Here is a 9,803-nt window from a genome sequence, read left to right on the forward strand (position 1 = left end):
TTTTTTTTTCTTCGTATTTTCGCTTCATTTCACCTAGATGGAAGAAGAGAAATATAAAATAAAAATAAAAATAATAATAAATAATAAAAGAAAAAAATAATAAAAAGAAAGACTGGGTTGCCTCCCAACAAGCGCTTGTTTAACGTCGTTAGCTCGACGCCTTGAACGGTTTTATGGTGGTTCTAATTGAATTTTCTCAACCGTGTGGGCCTGGAAATTCTCGTAAAATGGCTTCAGCCGTTGACCATTGACTGTGAACCGCTTTCCTAATTCTTCACTCTCTATTTCAATTGCGCATTTGTAAATACTTTAGTCACAATAAAAGGTCCTTGCCACCGAGATCGAAGCTTACCTGGGAATAGCTTTAATACGGAGTTATAAAGAAAAACTCTTTGTCCCTCGAGAAATGCTTGAACTATATTTTGTCATGAAACATCTTTGTTTTGTCCTTATAAATTCGAGCATTCTCGTAGGCATCATTGCGAATTTCCTCCAATTCTTGAATGTCCAATTTCCTTGCCTTCCCCGCGGGCTCTAACTCCATGTTACATTGTCGAATAGCCCAATAAGCTTTATGCTCCAACTCTACTGGTAGATGACATGCTTTGCTAAAAATAAGTCGATACGGGGTCATGCCAATTGGTCCCTTATACGCCGTCCGATAGGCCCAAAGCGCGTCATTGAGCCGAAGACTCCAATCCTTACGGTTAGGTCGAACCGTTTTTTCCAAAATTGACTTGATCTCCCTGTTTGAAACCTCTGCTAGGCCATTCGTTTGGGGATGGTAGGCTGTTGCTATACGATGATGAACCTTATATTTTGATAATAGTGCCTCCATGACCTTGTTGCAAAAGTGGGTACCACGATCACTGATCAAAGCTCGAGGTGTTCCAAACCTAGAAAAAATAGTTCGTTTTAGAAACTCCACAATAGTATTAGCATTATCATTGCGAGTAGGCTTTGCTTTTATCCACTTAGAAACATAGTCTACTGCAAGAAGTATATATACGTTTCCAAACGAAGAAATAAAAGGGCCCATGAAATCAATGCCCCATACATCAAAAATCTCACATACATGAATCGGGGATAGGGGCATTTGATTTCATCTAGTGATATTACCTGTATGCTGACATTTATCGCAAGACTTACAGAAGTTAAACGCGTCACGAAAGATTGTAGGCCAATATAGCCCACACTCCAATACCTTGTGAGCTGTCCGCTTAGGGCCAAAGTGACCTCCACAAGCTTCTGTGTGACAAAAAGTAAGGATAGAGGTTACCTCGGTTTCTGGAACACATCGTCGTATTATCTGATCTGAGCAATGTTTCCACAAGTATGGATCGTCCCATATGTAATTTCGAGCTTCGCGTCTAAGCTTGTTTTTTACGGATTGAGCTAACTCAATGGGCAGCGATCCCATGGTTAAGAGATTAACTATGTCTGCATACCACGGATAGTAAGCCTCGGTTGAGAATAAGCTTTCGTCGGGGAACTCATCCTTTATGGGATCATCATCAAATGAAGTTTTTATCCTACTCAAGTGGTCGGCCACCAGGTTTTCACATCCCTTTTTGTCACGAATCTCGATGTCAAATTCTTGGAGCAGTAAAATCCACCTAATGAGCCTTGGCTTTGCTTCCTTCTTTGCGATTAAGTACCTAAGAGCTGCATGGTCAGAAAAAATAATCACCTTAGATCCCAGTAAATATGATCGAAATTTATCTAAAGCAAACACAATAGCTAAAAGTTCTTTTTCCGTGGTTGTGTAGTTGCTTTGTGCAGCATCTAGGGTCTTTGAGGCGTAACAGATGACATGAGGCTCTTTCGCTATCTTTTGTCCCAATACGGCTCCCACGCTACGTTCGCTTGCATCGCACATAATTTCAAAGGGATAGTTCCAGTCTGGTGCTTGTACTATAGGGGCGGTTACCAACTTTTGCTTAAGTGTATCAAAAGCCTCCATGCATTTTGAGTCAAACTCAAATTGTCTTTCTGCAACAATTTCGCACAATGGTTCACTATTTTTGAGAAGTTTTTATAAAACGCTGTAAAATCTGCATGGCCAAGAAAAGAACGTATCTCTCTAACGATGAGGGATATGGCAAAGAATTTATAATGTCAATTTTGGCCTTATCAACCTCAATTCCCTTAGATGAGACTATATGACCTAGAATCAAACCTTTGTCTACCATAAAATGACACTTTTCATAGTTCAAGACAAGATTAAATTCTATGCACCTGTTCAAAATTATCGTAAGGTTTTCAAGGCATTCAAGAAAACAGTTTCCATACGGTAAAATCATCCATAAAAACTTCAATAATTTTTCTACATATTCGAAAATATACTCATCATGCATCTTTGGAAGGTAGTAGTGCGTTGCAAAGTCCAAATGGCATCCTCTCAGATGCAAACATGCCGAACGGGCATGTAAAAGTGGTCTTTCACGGTCTTACGGCGCAGCAGGATCGGAAGAAACCTAAATATTCATCAAGACAACAAAAGTGAGTTTTACCACTAAACGTTCAAGCATTTGATCTATAAAAGGAAGAGGAAATGATCTTTTCTAGTATAAGCGTTCAACTTCACAGAATCGATCTGAGATCGCCACAGATTCACGCACTCGGACCGGTACTAAGTCGCCTCGATATTTTTCTTTCTTTATCACGCCCGTTTTCTTGGGCACGACTTGTACCGGACTTACCCATCTACTGTCAGAAATAGGGAAAATGATGTCAGCATCCAGCAGCTTAATTATTTCTTTTTTCACCACCTCCATCATATTCGGGTTTAAGCGTCTTTGTGCCTCTCTCCTTGGTTTCGTGTTCTCCTTCAAGTAAATCTTGTGGGTGCATGTCAAAGGGCTTATCCCCTTCAAGTCAGCAATGGTCCAGCCAATCGCCTCCTTATGACTCTTTAGTACCTGGATCAAACTTTCTTCCTCGGGTTTAGAGAGTTTATTTGAGATTATAATGGGTAAGGTATTACCTTTTCCTAAAAATGCATACTTGAGATGCGCGGGAAGTGGTTTCAATTCCAAATCTGGAGCCTGCACAACAGAAGGTAGAAGTTTAGTTTCTGATGGTGATAATAATGTCTTAACAAATTCATAATCATCATATCTATATTCAGATTCGTCTTCATAAGTTGACTCAAAAGTCTCGTCCACTAATGAGTCAATCAGGTCGACGCGGTTTATACTCAAGATTTCGCTTGGATGGCTAATGGCATCGTAAACATTGAATTTCACGATCTCCCCATCAAATTCCATCGTAAGAGTGCCGCTTCGGACATCGATCTTGGTGCTAGCAGTACTAAGGAAGGGTCGGCCCAACAGGAGGTCTGAAGATCCAGCAGTGTTGTCCTCCTCCATCTTAATTACGTAGAAATCTGCAGGGAAAATAAGTTCATTAACTTTTACCAAGACGTCCTCGAGGACTCCTTCGGGATGCACAATAGACCTGTCTGCCAATTGAATAATAACACCTGTCTTTGTCAAAAAACCCGCGTTAAGTGATTCATAAATAGAATAAGGCATTACATTTATTGAGGCCCCTAGATCACACATAGCCTTCTTAATTCCCAAATGGCCAATTTTGCATGGAATAGCGAACATACCCCTATCTTTGCATTTAACCGGCATTTTCCGCTGTAGAACTGCGGAAACATTCTCACCAACACTTACCTTTTCATTACCTGTTAGTTTTCGTTTGTTGGTGCAAAGTTCTTTGAGGAACTTGGCATACCGCGGAATCTGTCTAATGGCATCTAACAGTGGTAAGTTGATCTCAACATTCCTGAATGTTTCGAGGATCTCTTTGTCTTCCTTACTTTTTCGACACTGATTTAATCGTCCTGGGAATGGAGGTTGGATTTTTGGCAGTGGGGGTTTCGCTTTCGGATCGTTAAATGCGTTTCTGGAGTTTCTGGCGATTTCTTGACCAAGATTCTTGCCAGAGGCGGTTCCGAGATCTTTCCGCTTCGTAACGTATCTTGCATTCGCATTACGCCTCGGGTTTGGTTACATTTGTGATGGCGGTTTCCTTGAGAGTTTAATTTCTCAATTGATGTGGTCAACTCCTTATGGATGCTTCGGTTTCTGCTGAAAACCCTTAATTTCTCTTTGGAAATTGAGAGTTTGTTGTTGAAAATCAAGGACATTAGTTGCTAATTTATTGACCAAAGTTTCTAAAGAATTACACGAATCTTGCATTGTTGTGGGGCTCGATTTTGGTATGGTTGGTTATATCGTGGATTAGCCCCATAACTAAAATTAGGTGGTTCCTCCATCCCGGGTTGTAGGTATTGGCGTAAGGGTCGATCGTCTTTGTGGTGGCCGGAAAATTTCCCACAACATCTAAATGGGCCATAGAATCGTCACACGACTAGGGCACGCATCGATCGTATGTTCGGTGTAGCACATATTCCACATACTCGGGCTGGTTTCGATTTTTACGTAACAAGGAATTCACAATATTAGTAAGTCTATCAAGTCTATCTTCAATGGCGAATTACTTAGTGGTGAACCCTTCTAGGGGTTCGAATTGGCTCGAAATTGCTGGGAATTCGACCATTGTGGAGATTAAGTCTCTTGCTTGTTGTGGAGTCATGTTGACTAACACTCCTCCACTCATGGCATCTACCATATTCATCTCCATGGGTTTCAAACCTTTATAAAAGTACTGGAGCAAAGACTGTTCCGTTATACCGTGTTGTGGGCAACTTGCACACAACTTCTTAAATCGCTCCCAATAGTCGTATAGAGTCTCTGCGTCTTTTTGCCTTATGCCCACGATTTCTCTTCTTAACTCACCTTTCGTGATGCAGGGAAAAACCTATTAAGGAATAAACGAGATAGATCAGCCCAAGTTGTAATGGATCCAGGAGGTAAATAAAATAACCATTCCCTGGCTGAATCTGCTAGGGAAAAAAAGAAAGCGCGCAATTTAATTTGATCCTCAGTTACCCTCTGAGGTTTCATACTCAAACAAACCATATGGAATTCTTTTAAATGCTTGTGGGGGTTTTCATTTTGTAACCCACGGAAAGTTGGCGATGGTGAATCAAGCGACTTTAATTCAAAATCGTATCCATAGTAGGATACGCAATGCATAGTGGCGGTTGTTACGTCGGCGCTTGACCGATTCAATTGTTTGAGCCATAAGTTGAGGTGTTAAATTAGGGTTTTCGTCAACCCTAGTGTTCAGCACTTCTTCAGGGGAATCGACTTCTTCTTCTTTACTTTCTAACGTTTGAGTAGGGTTTTCGTTAACCCTAGATTCTACTTCGTCGTCGATTCTAATTTCTGGCGGTGGATTGCTTTGAGTTCCAACCACCACCGATTGCTTTTCCTTAGTTTTGTTTCCTTCGATTAGCTTTCAGATCTTTTCAATTTCTGAGTCGAACGCAAGAGTACCTGGAGCAGATCTGGTCATAGAAAACAAAGAAAAACAAGATTAGTATGTTGCCGATCCCCGACAACGGCGCCAAAATTTGATGCGGTCGTTGAGAGCACCAAAAATATCCTATTCCCTGTAAAATAATAAAAAAGAAATAGTAAAGGGGAAGTAGGGTCGAATCCTCAGGGACCGGATTATACGAATGCTTGTCTCTAGAAATCCTGGGCAGAATCGTGCCCAAGAAAACCTGCGTTCCTGGAAAAAAATAAAAAACAGAATTTAAGAATTGATTTAAGAAGCGAAAATAAAATAAAAACAGAATTTAAAGTTTACTGAAATTATGATTACGAAAATAATAAAAATAATAAAGAGAGTTTTAAGAGAAAAGAAATTCTTATGGGAAAGTTCCAGCCTCCGGTTGTCTCATTCCGCCTTGGGCTCAATCCTTGGCTTTTGGATGATCCTTCTCGACTCAAGTAAGCTAGTTATAGTGGAAGAGGACGCCTACGACCACCAGCTCCAAAGATTAGATTTACGGTTTTTAGGGAACCTGACTCTAGCCAGTAATCTATGCTAGATCAACGCTTCTCAATGGCGAATCCCACGCCATTTTGTCTTTTTGGCTCGCCAACCTTTGACGCAGTAAGTTAACGAACCGACTATGCAGTCCTTCCAAAACATACAAAGCGGTCGCCTTTGCATATCTTTGAAAAGCTTACTTTAAGGGCCATGGATGGAGCGTCCACCAGAAAAGTGAGAAACGATGAATACTTGGCGAGAAGGCTAAGTCACGGATTCTAGGCCTCAATAACCCTTTTGGGAAATATTGACAACTTTTGGCTAGAAGGGTTTTTAGTGGCTCATGATAATGGAGGGAAAGTAAATAAATAAAAATATGGAAAAAGAAATTTTATTGAAAAGAAATATGAAAGAACAAAAGACTTTTGGGGGAGAGTGTTTACAGAAAAAGATCCTCCAAATAGAGTCACTTCACCCCCTATTTATAGTGCTAGGGAGATAGTCTAATTGAACTTAAATTCTAAAAAGATAAATACATTTAATTAAAGATAAACAAAGATAATTAAAATAAAATCCTAAATTTGAATAATCCTAATAATTATCTTAATATTAATTATCCTAATAGAATAAAAGAAAATAGAGTCTTCCAAAATAAAATCTCTTCTATTTGCTTTTAAGTCCTTGTGCCTTCCATGTTCGCACTTTTGGCACCATATTTGTCCCACGTTGCATATTGGCCCATTTAATCTCCAAATTGACGCTTTTTTTCCCTTGAATTTACTTTTCGCCTCCAATTTAGTCCCTAAAAGATAAAAAGACATAAATAGCTCAAATTAGTAGGCTCAAGCTCAAAATAAACACATGATTAATATATAAAAACACGTCATTTTAGAGTATTATCATACTGTTTTTTGTTGCTTAGTCTATCACTATCAAATGAAATGAGTCAAAGAATTGTTGTCCAATTGTTGTCCATCTTCAATATAGTCTTGATGATCCATCTCCTCTTTTCTTTAAAATTAGATTATATGAGTTCTCTTTGTTAGAAAATGAGGGTATTCAATTTTTTCTTTTTTTTTTAATGAAATTTTAATACAACTTATTGATATATAGCTCATTGCTTTGCAATAGTCAATCACTACAAAATGTAATTTTGTTAAATAAAAGAAGAAATGGATTGATTTAAAATATATAAAATTGAAAACATAAATATTTAAATAAAAGAAACTACAATAATATATAATAGAACACCTCTATTTCAATAAACTCATTATAATTTATTGAAGTCATAAATGATTACGTCAAAAAATAATGATAAACAGAAATTAGGTCAAGATTATAAAATAGAGCACGTGTAAGTCGATAAACTCATTGCAAAGTTTGTGAAAATTAATATGTATATCAATAAATAAATTCAAAATGATATAATAGACTGTGTAAGTCGATAAACTCGTTACAATTGAAACTATAAATCTTTGCATTAAAATAGAAGAAAAAAATTAATTCAAGAGTATAAAATAAAGCACGTGTAAGATGACAAACCCATTGTAAAGCATGCATAAGTAATGTGCACATCAATAAATACGTAAAAAAAAATTCAAAAGCATATAGTAGAAAATCTATAAGTCGATAAACTAGTTACAATTGAAACTATAAATATTTGCATTAAAATAGAAGAAAAAAAATTAATTCAAGAATATAAAATAAATCACCTGTAAGTTCACAAACTCGTTGCAAATTATACTATTATCAATATGCACAATAAACACACAAAAAATAAAACATATAATAGAACGCGATGGGTAATTTGCAAGTTCATTTTCTAGATAAGCTTCTCTTTGCTTTGATACTTCAACCTTTCTTTGTAGCTCAGCTTCACCCCAATCCTTCTCTAGAAAAGCAGCTTCATACGAAAGCTCTCTCTTTACTCATCGCCAGTTCTCTCTTTAAATAAGAGGATGGTCCAACTTGGTCATGTCGTTTGTTCAGACTCTCTCTTCGACCATTCCGTAGTATACTTGTTCGACGTTGTGTGGGAGGATTCTTTGCTGCAGCGAGTTCTGCCATTAGTCTCTCGTTATGATTCATTAGTTTAGCAACTTCTTCTGACAATTCCTTAAGCTCCACAGCAGCAGCTGACGCTAGTCCCTTGGCATATGAACTCTCCTCTGCCAGTTTATGGTTCCGCAACTCTAGCTGGTATTTTGACTCAGTTAGTACCAGAATTTTGTGCTTCAGTTCCTCAACCTCGGTCACCTGATTGAGCAAAACAAGGAAATTAGCTATACCATTTACTGAAATGAAAGTGAAATCAGTAAAAAGTAAACCCATAACAAAACTGATGCTAGGCTAATCATAAGTGCTAATGTCGCTGTGATGTATAATCTGGGAATAAAAACATAAAGACTGCATATAGTGTGCTTGTATGTTGGCCGAGACACATAGAAACAAGATGTAGACATATTTCAGTCATCAAAATGGAGCAGAGCTTGGGGACAAGTGCTAATGACTGAATTGTGTGCGTTTGCATGCTTGGCCTTAAAAAGATAGCAACGCTCGAGTAAGGTACCATATGAGCACCATATCTGAGTATTTAAAAGCGCCTGTGTTTTTATAAGCAAATCGCTACTAATCTCTTTCGGTGCCGCAACTTCTTTGTCCACCTGCAGGCCATTCATTTCAGCAAATCGTTGGGAATACGGGCTTTAGAACGGACATTTTGTGATTCTAGTGCATCAGAGAGCTACTGCTTTAAGGATGCAACTGTTTCTTGCAATCCTTCACATTCACAAACCTGGTAAAAGTGTGAAGTTAGAACGGAACCCAGAAAGAGATGCTACTTGCAAGGCATGAGTGTGGGATAATTATTACTTAAAACCATAGGTTGAGTAGGTATATCTGCCTTCCGGTTAAGCTGTTCTTGAATTATCCGATTGTCTGCAGCTTTAACCTGGAAACAGAATTAATAATAGACTCATAAGAGAAAACCAGCCGAAGCAAAGGGACAAATGGAAAAAGGTTGAGGAATGTTATAAACAATTCTTTCTTCCTTCGACTCCTCTAGTTCAACATTGTCACTAAAGCAAGTTCTATAGATTCCTATACTATAAAATGTAGGAACTTGTGAGCTGAGTCCACAGTTAAGTTACTAGAACATTGTATAACCAAATTTAATGTGATTAAGGATTTGTTTTACAATGCTTCGCAAAAATATATTTTTTCTCTAAAGTATTTTTCTTGGGAGAAGTTAAAATTTTCAACTTCTCCAAAAAGTGTTTTTCGGCCAATTTTTGATTTGAGAGAAATATTTTTTCTCAAAAAGTAATTTGTTTAAGAATGATTTTTTCTCAAAAGTGTTTCTATTCCAAAAGTGCTTCTTAGAAGCAGTACTAAACATACCCTCACTCAAGTTCACTTATTATACAATGTAGAGACTCGTGTGAATCACTTGAAACATATATGGAAGCATACATTACCTCAAGTTTAAAGGATTTCTCATTTAATTGCGCCACCAAATCAGCAATAGTAGACTGTAGCATACATATATGGATAGATCTTAAAGTTTTGGAAGAAAAAGGCAAAAAATGATTAAGGGTCATAAATGATAATCTGCTGAATATCTCCAAACTTTTAATTCTTCCTTTGTCAGCAAAGTTCTTAATTTATTGTTATGTAGATAGAAATTACAAATTCGTGCTATAGTTTTTTTTTTCTTTATGTTTGTGCGCTCTCTTTTACAAATAAAGATAAATTCAAAAAATATGTAATTCTCAGTTACCATTAGCAAAAAAAAAAATAAAAAAATACTCGTTTCTACTTAAAATTTTCTCTTCTTTTTCGTGCTTTCAAATTTGTTATGAATAATTCAATATATTATAAATTTGACA

At 37.4% G+C, this 9,803-nt stretch overlaps 1 pseudogene; it reads right to left on the bottom strand.

The window, feature by feature from the left end:
• Positions 1-281: 281 nt before the first annotated feature.
• Positions 282-9,455, bottom strand: LOC128280474 (uncharacterized; annotated as a pseudogene).
• Between the last annotated feature and the right edge of the window lie 348 nt (positions 9,456-9,803).

This window comes from Gossypium arboreum, chromosome 9, assembly GCF_025698485.1.
Source record: "Gossypium arboreum isolate Shixiya-1 chromosome 9, ASM2569848v2, whole genome shotgun sequence".
Lineage (NCBI taxonomy): Eukaryota > Viridiplantae > Streptophyta > Magnoliopsida > Malvales > Malvaceae > Gossypium > Gossypium arboreum.